Here is a 14,290-nt window from a genome sequence, read left to right on the forward strand (position 1 = left end):
AATCAGTCTGCTGAGTGGTATCGCTAAACTAATTGAAAAATTGATCAAGTCCCGGCTAGTTTGTTACCTACTTGAACATAATGTCATTCATAAAAACCAATATGGATTTCAGGCGAACAAAAGTACAATTGATTCTATAACTCTCTTAACCCAAACAATTTCAAATAATTTCACTGAAAATAAAAAAACAATAGCTACCTTCCTGGACCTAGCCAAAGCTTTTGATACAATCCCACATTCCAAATTACTAGAAAAGATTGGCTTACGCGGTATACCCCTCAAATTAATTATTTGGCAGTTATTTAACAAATAGATACCAAATCCTTACTATAGGAAATAAAACTAGCTTTGAACAGTTGAATGATAACGGTCTTCCTCAAGGAACTGTTTTATCTCCGATTCTCTTTCTTCTATATATTAATGATTTAATCAAACTTGAATTGAAAAACTGTGTGACACTCGCTTTTGCGGATGATACCGCTTCAGTGTTTACCGGACCGTCTTGGGAGGAGGTGAAGAAAACTGCAGAGTCGGGATTGAAGACTGTTAAGACCTGGTTAGATGAGCACATTCTCACTCTTAATTCGAAAAAGAGCGTCTTCATGACCTTCTCTCCCAATATGGTTGGCCAACCACTTGATCTAGACCACATTCATATTCATGATTTAACCTGTACCATTTCAATCTCGAACGATAGCTGTGGCTGCTCAAAATTGAAAAGAGAAAATTATTATAAATATCCAGGCGTTATAGTTGATCAGCATTTGCGATGGGATATTCACATAGATAAGCTTTGTAATAAACTCAAGCACTGGATAAACAAATTTTATAATATCAGCAGGCTGGGTAACATAGCCATTTCAAAATTAGTTTATTTTGCCTACATTAAATCTCATCTTCAGTATGGTATAAAAATTTGGGGTGCATCTTATTCGAATCACTTCAATAAGATATTCACCATCCAAAAAGCATTATTAAAGGCAATTTTGGGCAAACCTAAACGATTTTCAAGTGACAGTATTTTTATTGAATTGAATGTATTGACGGTTGAGCAGCTGTATATAAAGAATTTGATTATTTACATTAATAAACATAGAGAACTTTTCAACCTCCGTATATCGCCTTACAATCTCCGTCCCTCAACCGTCACAATGAACCACACAATGCAGTTCTATCCATTTGTAGAAGACAGTTTGATCATATTGTTCATAAGTTTATAAATGTGATACCTACTTTTTTCTAACAGATAATTTGAATGGAAGACTTCTGAGAGAGATAGATTTATGGATTGCTTCTTCACATCCTAGGATAAGTGATTTCTTGTAATATTGTAACTAGGATAAGTTCGCAATCATTCAAGAATGTCTGCTTTTTATTTTTTTATTATCTCGTATTTTCTTACTTTTTTTACTTTCCTTCTTTGCATTTTTTCAAATTTAGATGTTAATAGGAATCCACCAATTTCATTTATCTTAGAAATAATTTTGTTTTAGTAATAACACTCGGCCCCTGCGCTCAGGTTTGTAAACTTTTCAGGGACTTTCCGTATTTAATAATAATACTATTCTACTTTTACTTATCTTGTTAATTGTCAATTGTATGTATGTAATTATACATTCATGTATGCATTGTATGAAGGAAAAATAAACTATCGATTGATTGATTGATAAGAATAAAAATGATTTTTATTCCTTTAGTGCATACAAACAATGCTATCAGAAACGTCAAAATATACATTATAAATACATCATAATAAAATAACAGAATAATAGAATAAAAGTTTCATTCCATTCAGGACCCAAACAATACTATTGGAAACCTCTATTTAAGGTTTCCTCCATGTATGTCAATAAAACAATAATATCAAGAATAAAATAATCCAACGTACATAATGTATCATTTAAATATAAACACATAAACATATAAAATACTACAGAGTACTATCACGTATGTTTTCCAAAAAATGATTCTCTACTGGCAGCTGGAGGAAATCAGAAAGCGAGTATAGTGGGAACTGTAAGAGAAGGTTTTCAAGTTTTTGTCGGAATACTGTTAAAGGCAAGTTTCTGGCTGAGTCTGGCAGAATATTAAAAAGTTTCAAGGATACATGATTAGGACTAGTTAATACTTTTTTCAGTCTTGTGTAAGGTACATCTATTTTTGTCTTATTTCGTGTATTATGGCTGTGGATGTCAACTCTGCATCTATAAGATCCTATATCCTTCTTTACTTGAAGTACAAGTTTGAAAGCTACCATACTGTAAACTGTCATAACTTTTTCCTTTATAAATAATGGCCTGCAATGCTCCAAATACGCTGCACCTGATATAATTCTTATAGCCTTTTTCTGTAGTAAGAACACTCTTTGCACATCCGGGGCACAACCCCACAAGACCAATCCGTACATAAAGACACTCTGAAAAAAAGCGAAATAGCACATTCTTAAATAGTGTGCGGGTACACAATCCCTGAGCCTTCGAAGAAGGTATATAACCCTACTAAGTTTGGAGCAGACACTTTCTATATGAGGTATCCATGTGAGGTTATAATCTAGTGTAATGCCAAGAAGCTTAGCACTTTTTGCACTCTGACTGATTTGTCTCAAACCAAGCACTAGCTTCTGGGTCTTGGTCGTATTCAAAAATAGACGGTTTGCCCTAAACCAGGCTTCTGCCTCGCCCTGACATCTGGACATCTTTTGTTCAAGAGCACTGAGATCAACATCAGCAGTAACTAATGATGAATCATCAGCATAGCATACCACCTTGGATCGAATGCTAAACCCAATATCGTTCATCATAACCAGAAAAAGTAGAGGCCCAAGAATGGACCCCTGAGGAACGCCATGTGGTACAGCAATTGGCTTGGAAAACTCTGAGTTAACACATACTGTCTGGATACGACCCTGTAAATAAGATTCTAATAGTTTAAGAGCATTGTTTTGGATACCAAGAAATTCTAATTTACTTAATAAAATGTTGTGATTCACCACATCAAATCCTTTAGTCAAATCGAAAAGAACCAATCCTGTGTGCTTCTTATCATTAAAACCATTCTCAATGTCAGCCACAATGGTACTAACAGCATCAATAGTTGACCTACCTTTCCTAAATCCGTACTGAGTTTCACTGAACAAACTATTTGATTCAAAGAATTCATATAGTTGTGAGGCAATAATGTATTCAAATATCTTACTAAAGATGGGTGGTACCGATATTGGCCTAATGTTTTCTGGTGAGTCTTTGTGCCTCCTCTTGTATATGGGCACTGTTCTAGAATGCTTGAGTGATGATGGAAAAACTGATTCTCTGATACAGGCATTAAAACAAGATGTTAATGGCTGTAAAATAAATTCAATGACTTGTTTTATGAAGGAGCTGGAAAGGGAATAAATATCTTTGCTAGTGGAGGACTTCATTCTAGAAACTATGTAAGAGACTTGATCACATGATACTTCTTTTAATACAAATACAGCCTGCGTTTTTGGGGAAGACACCAGAAGCTCCTCAGCAGAAACAGCTGAAGGCTCGATCACTTTATGAATTTCTGCTACAGCACTGATAAAGTATTGGTTGAATTCTTCAGAGGATACAGTTGTAACAGTAGACTGAGCAGGCTTGGAATTTTTTCGAATAATTCTCCAAGCCGCTGAGCATTTATTGTTAGCCGATTCAATAAACTTGACATTATGGTTCAGTTGAGCCATTTTCAATTCACATCTGTACAGCTTCTTAATATTATTATACGTCAACCTAGCTGAGTATGTACCTTCTTTTTTCAATCTATCATAGGCAATAAGAACATAATTTTTCAAGACATTCAAAGCAGGTGATTGGATAAACTTTTTCTTTGCTTTATTATTATGGCCAGGTGTGCGTTTGACAACAGGGAAAGAATCTAAGAAAAGTCCATTGAATCTATTGAAGAATGAATTAAAATTACATTCAGCATTATCATGTACGGTAACTCTGCTCCAATCAACCAAATTAAGCCTATAGCAAAACCAGTCTAAAGCACTTGAAGTGATAGGCCTGAAGCTTTGTACTTGCAAACTTTTTCCATTACTGGGATGCTTACTCACTAAAAAAATTAGATTTTACATAAAAGCAAAGTGCATCATGATCACTCAGTGCAACTGGATCAACCTTCACAGAGAATGATTCCGGTTTTAAATCTGTTGCAATATTATCTAGGGCTGATTCAAGTCTAGTAGCTTCAAAATTAGTGAAATATAGGTCAAGGGACTTCAAAAGATTGATTAAGTCTGACCTTCGGGAGTCCATAGTTAGAATATTTACATTGAAGTCTCCACCAATTATGAAATTGTACTTGTGTTTGTATTTATTCAAAGACAAAATAAGTCTCTCCAATGCATCAAAAAACAATTCTAGATTGCCATTTGGTGATCTATAGATTACTATAATTAAGAGCTTTAATCTTTTAACAATAATGCCTGCGAAATCATGATGAATTTCATGACAGTGAGAAGACAAATCAAGAGCTTGTATCTGATTGGCATATGTATTTGCAATAAATATAGCAACACCTCCATTTTTAAAATTTGATCTACAAAAGGCAGTTGCAAGTGAAAACCCTTGTATTTGAACTAGATTTAAAAAATCTTCTCTAAACCAGAGCTCAGAGAGACACAGCACATCAAAAGCTTTTTCCCGATTTATCATCTCGATTTCATCTATTTTGTTATTCAAAGATTGCACATTACAATACATTAGAGAGAAAACATCATCTCTAGGAATATTTACATTGTTTTGTTTAAATAAATGAAAGGAGTTATTTCTAAAAAGAAGTATTTTCAAAAGATTGATGTAAGGATCGAAAGGAAGAGTTAATTTCTTGACTGATGACTGCAGGGATCATGACATCAGAAGCTGGGCTGCAGGGCGCAGGAGAACTGGAAGGAATAGGTGAAATAGGAAAAGATTTAATGTATTGAATGAGAGGGGATACAGTCTTTTCACGGCTCACAATTACTTGCCTCTCCGTAGAAACCTCATCACTACTCCCATCACTTACAGACACATTGTCAATACCATTCGTAACAGAACGCTTAATCCACATTGTCAAGTTTTTCGACAGTTGTCTTTTACCTTGTCAATTAAGATGGAGTCCGTGTCTTGAGCGATGAGATCGCTGAAGGAAGATGTTGACATCATAATAGCGAATTTGTAGATCCCCTTTATAGCTGCTCACCATTCGAGATGAGCAGGCATTAGAGTACATTATGCTTTCATTTAGATCAGGATCGTCATACCTATAGGGCACACTACATACGATAATGTTCGTTTTTAAATTAAGTTGAAGAAGTGCACTGATTCCTTGATGAAGGGATAACTGATACGGTTCATCTCTATGAAGGTCATTAGTGCCTCCAAAAATAACAACAAAATCATCCTCAGTGAAATCCCTGATAAACTCAAGTCCATCGTGAACAATGTGTTTAAGTTTTGCTCCCGGCTTAGAATATACGAAAATGTCATAGTCATCTTGTAAGTGCTGCAAGTATTTGCTTAGCTGTTTACCCTGACTGTCTGAAAGAATTGTAATTCTTCTTTTCTCAATAGAATTATTCAACATACTGCTTTTCGAGTAACAAGTCTTAGGCACTGTTTTTGATGACGCGGGTCTATGAACTTGCGCTTTAACGATTACTTTATTAGATGCGAACCTATCCGAAGACGACACATTATCAGAGAGTACTGAAAACCGATTATTCACTGTAGTAGCACTTTGATTCGTCTCAATAACTTTAGTTCTAGATCTAATAGAGAATTTAGGTGTAATGAAATTGTCCTTCCTGTAATGTATTTCGCTCAAAAAATCAGTGTTGTTGGCATCAGCTTGAATAATTCTTATAATTTCATTTTTATTATTTAATTCCTCTTTTAAACTTTTATTAGTTGAAGTTCTTCTAAGCGAGCCTTTAAAAGTAGTAATTCCTCATCGGCTTTCTTTTCATTAAATAAAAAGTCTTCGAGAGCTTCCCTTCTTCTGTTTTTTTTCGAGTTCCAGCAGTTTGACCAGTTCATTATTTTCTTTCGAAATAGCGTCCCTATCATAAAAAAGTTCATTGTTGTCGGAGATAGTCGAGTCCAATTTATTTAAGACTTGCACAATGTCAGGAATTAAATCAACAACAGCATCGTTAGTGAATTTATCTGCAATAATAGACAGAGTTCCTCTTATATTCACGGCTAAATCTATAACCAACTCATTACAAAGTTCACTGTTTATATTATTGATTTCTGAATCCGCATCTCTGATCAAACACTCACGCATACGGCAAGTTGTCATAGGCCTATTCTTTTCTAAGTTCGAAACCTAGCGCCCAAAACAGGTAAAATCAAACGTCACTGATAACGCAACAGAGCTGACAGATGACAGTAGATAGGTCAGTAGGTCAAGCACTCAGTCGCTATCGGCATAGTGCAGAAAAACATCCGATTGTACTACAGCTGACCAGATTACCGCTCAGACATGAAATGCCGCAAGCCGGTTACAACTTTGATAACTTACCGTAGTATTGAAAGTGAGGTTATACACTTTGAAAGACTATTTATAACTCACAGAGTGGGGATAATAATTATAATTCTACTTGAAAAGCCAGCAGTTACACAATATAACATCACTACTCACTTTGATAACCGTATATCTATGTGATAAATTATTACAATACTTTATAAACTAATCAGCAGATGAAACATTAACAACAATCACAGGCAGATCAGGGCTGCCAACCAGTGATTGATTGATTGATTGTACATTATTATTCAATTTAGGAATTTTCTTTTTTCAGATTATGTAGCACATGCTCACTGACCTCTTGTTGAAACTTGCTGCTGGTTAAAACTGATGTATGGCTGGTGAACAATTTATCAAGTATCAGGTAAGTTTGTTCAATATCAACTATCAGGTCTTGATAATTTTCAGTTTTTGCTATATCAAAGTTACTAATTACTTTCAATAGGCCTACTAATAATGTAATAGAATTGTGTTTTTCAATATCTTCTACTTGGATCTCCTATTGCAGTTTTACAAATATCTGTATTTTATTCACACCCCACTAGGGGGCTATTCCATGTGAAAATAGAACCCAATAATATAAGTAGTCAGTTGGCTATTAGAATAGGAAATAACTAGAGAATCTGCTTATATTTTATCATGCAACATTGCCCAGAAAGTCAATGTTGGTGAATCCAAACAAATAACTATTTTTTTTTATTATGGCAGTTGTTGTTTTTTTTTTATTGGATGAAGACTGTATGGCAGTAGTAGGAATAGTGCAGAGTGGAACCAATGTCCACGAACAATGTGTTTACCACTCAAATTATAATACTTTGTATTTTTGTTATATCCATGAACTTGATTATTCGATGCTGAAAAATACTTTGTATTTTGGTTTTATCCATAAACTTGATTATTCGATGCTGAAAATAGGGAAAAACTAAACAACCACCATGCGCTCGAAGAGAGCATGCAGTTGACATCATGTCCTCTCTTTACATCATCATCTCTCTATTTTTTCATAAAACTATTTTGCAACATATTGATTCAATGTAGGAAATGTTTTTGTTTTTTTAATTATTTCAAGACTAATTATTCCTCGATGCAGGCCTAGCCTAATGAGGAGTGCACTTGATATTTTTATTATTGTTTATGCTTTATGTAAAACGAAGTGAATAAAGATGATAGGAGGCTAGGATGATAGGAGGTAAGATGGCGGCAAATGGTGATGGCAACTCGTTATGTGGCTCCTGTAATAAAACAGTTGAAAAAGATGAAAATACATTGTTTTGCGATGGATTGTGTGCGAACTGGTATCATACAAAATGTGTTAATATTTCGACAACCGAACATCGTAAAATTCGGGATTTAAGTGACGAAGTTTCGTAGTATTGTTCGACTTGTATTGGCCAGGTAAGCGTCATATTATCTGAGCATGCAAGTGTGTGACTGTGCAGGAAAAACGCGAACCTGAAAATATTAGTTTGAATGTTATTTTGGACAAACTGTCAAAAATTAGTGTAAATTATGTTCATCTGTGTAAGCATGTTGAAAAAATTGAGAAACAAAATCTTTCTTTGAAGGATAATAATCTTACCTCAACGGAAAATACTACGAGCAATGGTGTAGATTTACATGCTCAAACGTCGATGGATGGTCAATCTGTGAATAATGATCAATCAATTAATGAAAACTGTGCCAGTTTTCAGCATAAAGGAATTAAGGTTGATTCAAAAATGAGTTGAAGCCAGGATCCTATTGTTGAAACTGATCCTGTGCTGGAATGGAGCGTTGTTGCTAGTAGGAGTAAAAAGTCAAAAGAAACAAAACGGAAACCAACCAGTGTAGATAGCTTGAAGGATATCAAGAAGTTGAACTCCTCCACACTGTCGTTTATTGTTTAGAGTGGGTTTCGAACTCCCTCACTCTATACGGAATTTTGCCAGACGCCAATAAATTACTATGAATTGATAAAATACACTGTACTATAACTTCACTTACTGTGTGGATACTTATACTTCACACACTGAACTAATAATAATATAGAAGAAAAAGATAAAAAGAGATAGATCAGGGTCGTGTGTAAGGGAATGTATGAAGTGAAAGGCAAAACAAAGGTTAATTATGAATGTATTAATGAAATTCAAATTGAAATGAATTTATAAAAATTGGTCAAAAATATAGTAATGATTAGAAATAAATATACAAGATGATTGAGATTTAGAAAATACTACAGTTCAAGTTTAATTTCATACAATAAAATTTAACAGAGAGTTCCTATTTATCAGGTTATTTGAAGAGCAAAATATAAAATCAAAATATTGAACACCTCTAGTTAAAAATATGATTATTGTCAAAAATAAGAGATTTGATAAATTTTAAAGAATGAATATGACTAGGGGAGCCTTGCTTTAAATAGTTATTTGTGCAACTAGTGTGCAAAGTGCCACTTTGCTGCACCAAAAGAAACGTTTACGCACGAGCCGTAGGCGAGTGCGGAATGATGGTTTCTTGAGTGCAGCAAAGAAACTTTGCGCACATATTGCACATTAAATTTTTCCTACAGTTACCATAGAATGTGAAAAGTCAGTAATAGACGGTGAACATGTCCTATACCAAATAAAATGTTTGTTTGTGCAAATCTTTAGTATTTTTAATGCTGATAATAAATATTGCAACCATTCCACAACAGAATTATTCCAAATTCAGTCTAAATGACAATAGAATGAATATTATTAAGTTAAGCTATATGAGATTCAATTATAATAATACTTCATCTACAAGAAGTCATCAGCAAGTGTAAAATTGGCCATATCACTTGTCTGGATAATATGTATTTTGAGCCATCAATGAGCCTCACAAATGTTATACTTCACCCGTGACTAACAGTTTAATATTCTCCTATCCGAAAACACAAAAGTTTTGCAGCAAAACTTTGCTTATACTTATACGGTGCTCATTAATATGTTTTATTGATTAATTTGTCTATGCGATCAAAGCTGTAAGCTTATGTTTTAATTTTTCTATTAATGTAGATAAATAAATAAGTTTATATGCCCAGGACTGATCAATGATTAGGCTAGTGATCAGCCCTCAGGACAGACTTGAGTCTAACCTGACCATTCTATGAAATTTTCATGTGTACTATTTTTCCAGTTCCAAATATCCTCAAGTTTGAGTCTGAATGATATATTATACACAATTAGTGTAAAAATATAGTTTCAGCTTGTTTTTTCTTGTAAATACATTAGTAAACATGTCAATTTGGCCTTTCTGCTTTTCTGGCCAAGCGACCAGTAGCAGCGTGAAACATATAATTAAGATTATACTGCATTATTTAAAACGTGATTAAATTATATTATATAGACATTACATTTACCTGAAATGCTGAGCTTCAATCATTCAAGTCACTGTTGAGTAAACGGGATATGAATCCAGTGTTTTTGATTACAGTATTCAATACTTGATACTTGATACTTGATACTTGATGTCTTCGTCCTTGACTGGGGATACCAGACAGACTGTGTCAAAGGTTTTAAGATAGTGGCTCCTCAGCCAGCTCAGTCAATGAATAAATTGGTCTATTCATTAATGCCTGTCTGATGAGAGAGCAGAATCTAGTGCGAGGTTTATTTCTCACTTCAATTGGGAGTCTGTTATAAAATCTTTGTGCAGCTGATGGAAAACTTCTCTGCGTGCTGGCCAACTGGCTGTGAGGAACTTCCAGATTGGTAGCATGGCGAGTGTTGTGGCTGTGAATTTCGTTTCTTCTCACCAACTTATGCTGATTGTCCCTGACATAGATCAAGGAGGACAGGACATACTGACTGTATATGGTGAGAATTTTCAGTTCCTTGAAAAGTGGCCAACAATGATCTCTATGTCCTGCAAAAGAGATGATCCTGATTGCCTTCTTTTGTAGCAGTAGCACATCGTGACAAGAAGGTGCGTGTCCCCACAGCAGTAGTCCATATCCAATGTGACCGTGAAACAGGGAATGGTAAGCTGATAACAGGTAGTCTCTGCAGACAATATGTCTCAGCTTCCTAAGCAGGTATATCACCCTGGACAATCTCTTGCAGACTTCTGTCACATGGTAGCTCCATCACAACCTGCTGTCTATCCAGAAGCCCAGGAACTTTACAGGCTCTGCCTCCAATGTTGGCCTCTTTAGAGAACAGAGCAGAAAGTTTGTTTTATTGTCATTTAACATCAGCTTGTTTTCTGCAAACCAGGTCCTGGCGACATTTAGTTGGAGAACTGATCTTTTCACTGCTTCTTCCACAATTTTACCTCTAGCAGTCAATGTGGTATCATCTGCAAAGAGTATGGAGCTCTCATTGTTTGGGAAGTCATTCATAAGCAGGTTGAAAAGCAGGGGACCCAATACTGAGCCCTGTGGCACACCATGATCCACATTTCTAATGCCTGATGAGGCTCCCTCAAGTGAGACCACTTGCCTTCTATTTTCTAGGTAGCTTCTTAGTGTGTTCAGTACACCATACATCTCCAGCTTCTTGACAAGTATACCATGAGGCACACAGTCGAACACAGATTATGGGAGACCCTGATTCAAATCAGCTTATTTGAATCTATCTCGCCATTGTATGGATATAATACTCTAGGTGTCTAGTCAAGTCACCCCTAGTAAGAGACACACTTCAGTTCAGTTGCAACTGACACAATTGTTGTGCATCTAATAGGCTATTGAAATGACACAAGTGTCCTGTTTACCCTTCAGATGTTGAAATTAAATATTAATAAGCAACTATAAGTAGTGGCCAAAAAACACCACCACCCACCAACACTATTGATTTCCTCCTTACCCAGTAAGGCAAACACTAGTTGAGCCTATTAGAAGTACAAACAACTATTGATTTCCTCACCCTTAGTAAAAGTGCAACAGACATACCAAATTGAAGACATTTTATCAGCTTATTAGAGGCTAGTATTCAACTTTGTAACACTTTTTGAGAGTATCATCTCTCCTATTGAAATTCTAAGATAGAGAATATTATAATATGATGATGGTAATGTCAAGCAGGGTTGCATAAACAAACCCCTGCTTCTTTTAGCAAGACATACCAGCTATAATGAGGTCCACATTATAATGACAGTACTTGATCAACTTTTGGTTTTGCTGAGCCGGTGGTACTATCCTTTTCTAGGTTCACAACGATGCCAATTATGTTTTTTACAGTGTAGGGATATAATTAATTAATGCAGAGAATCGGCATCACTATTCTTCTATCTTTATCCACTGTCATTATAACATGGACCTCACTATACTAATAAATTCTACAGGTAAGTAGGTGGAGTAGGAAAAGAGAAGAGAGAGAGAGAGACAATAAAATAATATATATTGGTTAAACATACACACACAAAGTATATTTATATATACAATAGTTATTACATAAATCAATTAGATATTCATATTTAATTTCAACATTGATTTTTTGATGTAGCCATGCAAAGCATGGACAATCTGCAATGAACATCTATAGTTATGTCTATCAAAACCCAACAATGATGATGAAGACAGGGGTGCCACATGCTTACCCCTGATTTTTACCCTTGGTTAACATCACACTAAGAGCTATTGATTGATCTTTCGCACAATAGATTACATTTCTCTGACACAACACTCCTCAGGCATGCCTACTGTCTAGACAAACCTACTATTGTTCTTCTAACAAGTGGAATACCACAGTTCAGTTACGAATTGGCAGTGTTCAAATTCAAATTCAAATTCTCTATCTCCTGCATAAATACAATAACAAGAAATGTCTGTATATCACAGTCGTCAAAGTACAAATATACATAGGTAACATGTTCTTTGTATTTAGTTAACATAATAAAAGGTCAGAAAAAGTCAGCCAGACAAAAACTCATTCAACGAGTAAAACTCTCCTTCTACAACAAACTTTTTAAGGTTTTTTTTGAACAAAGCATCATTATTAATCGACTTCAAGTTATCTGGTAATTTATTATAAATTTTGATACCAGTGACATTTATATCCCCTTCAGACAAGGCAAGACGATGTTGGGGAAGTAGCAAATTGGTACCATGTCTTGTAGAATAATTGTGACTAGCTCCTACAGTTGTAAAACGATCACCATTCCTTCTTATATATAACAGACAATTAAACGAGAAGACCATAAAATGTCATAATGCCAAGTCTGCTAAAAGTCCATCTACATGTATGATATACTGGAAGGCCTTCTATAATTCGGATAGCATGCTTTTGTATCTTGAACACCTCATTGGAATGGGATGAGAACCCCCAAGCTTCCATTGCATAAGCCATCACCGATGTAAAACAGCCATGATAAACAGTAAGTAAATATTCTTCATTTAACAGTGACTTTAATATTCTCAGTGAGAAGCACACTTTACTAAGTTTACTGCACACTTCAGTGATGTGAGGAATCCAAGAGAAATGCTTATCAATAGTAACTCCCAGAAATTTAGATGTAGCCGATTCACTAATGTGCCATTTACAGATATGGATATTGGAAAGGGTGACTTTTTTTTGGTCAGAAACTGGAGAAATTTAGTTTCGACCACATTTAATGATAGACTATTTCCAGATAGCCAATCATTCATAGATAATACTGCTCTATTCAATCTCAACTGAATACTCTCTCCCTGACCATCAAAAAGCAGAGTTGTGTCGTCTGCATAGAACAGAGCCTTGCAAAGCGGTAATTCAAATTCCAGGTCATTGATATATATGAGAAAAAGTAGAGGGCCCAATATTGACCCTTGGGGTACCCCTAAGTTGACCTTGGAGGTTTTTGATTTGATTCCCTGCAACTCAACAAACTGAGACCAGTCCTCAAGATATGATTTGAACCATGAAAGGGATAAACCACGTACACCACACATTTCAAGTTTGAGTAAGAGTGTTCTATGATTAACTCTATCAAAGGCTTTTGATAAATCACAAAATAATCCTATGGTTGGTTCTTGACACTCAAGTTGATCAATGATAGAGCTTAAAAAAGATAGAATGGCATCAGTGGAGCTTCATTTTGGCCTGAATCCAAATTGCTGACCTGACAAAAAGTTGTGACAATTCAGACGGAATAGCAACCTGGAATGAACAATCCTCTCAAGAATCTTTGATAGGGTAGGTATAAGTGCTACAGGACGATAATTTTCTTCACTACATCTGTCACCCCCTTTGAGAACCGGAATCATCCTTGAATGCTTGAAAACTGCAGGGAAATGACCTTGACTGAAAGACTCATTAATTAAATAGGTTAATGGTCCAACAATATTTGAATAGGATCGATGTAGCAGCCAGGCTGATATTCCATCAATTCTGTGTGACTTTTTCGGTTTAAGTGATAAAATAGCCTTGACAACATCGTCATAATTTACAAAAGGAAGGTAAAACTGTGTTTGAATTCGGAGGCCCTTGGGTACTCTAAATCCTACATTGTTACTGTTCATGAATTGTGCTGATTTTATAAAATACTCATTTAATATGATGGCAATGGAATTTTTTGACTTGATGACTGTATCATTTTTTAAAAGAGAGGATACACCTTTATTGGCCACTGCTTCGGAAGTCTCTCTTCTAACCAAATTCCAAACAGCTCGCTGCATATTCTCTGAGCTGTCAATTTCTCTCTTCACATCAATTCTCCTTTCTTGTTTCAAAATTTGTCTAGAATGAACTTGTCACTGTTTTAAAAGCTGCTTCAAATCAGGGTTATTTGTGATGCTCACTAAAATTGAGAGATCAACATTATCATCAGC

The sequence above is a fragment of the Nilaparvata lugens genome, chromosome X, assembly GCF_014356525.2.
Source record: "Nilaparvata lugens isolate BPH chromosome X, ASM1435652v1, whole genome shotgun sequence".
NCBI lineage: Eukaryota > Metazoa > Arthropoda > Insecta > Hemiptera > Delphacidae > Nilaparvata > Nilaparvata lugens.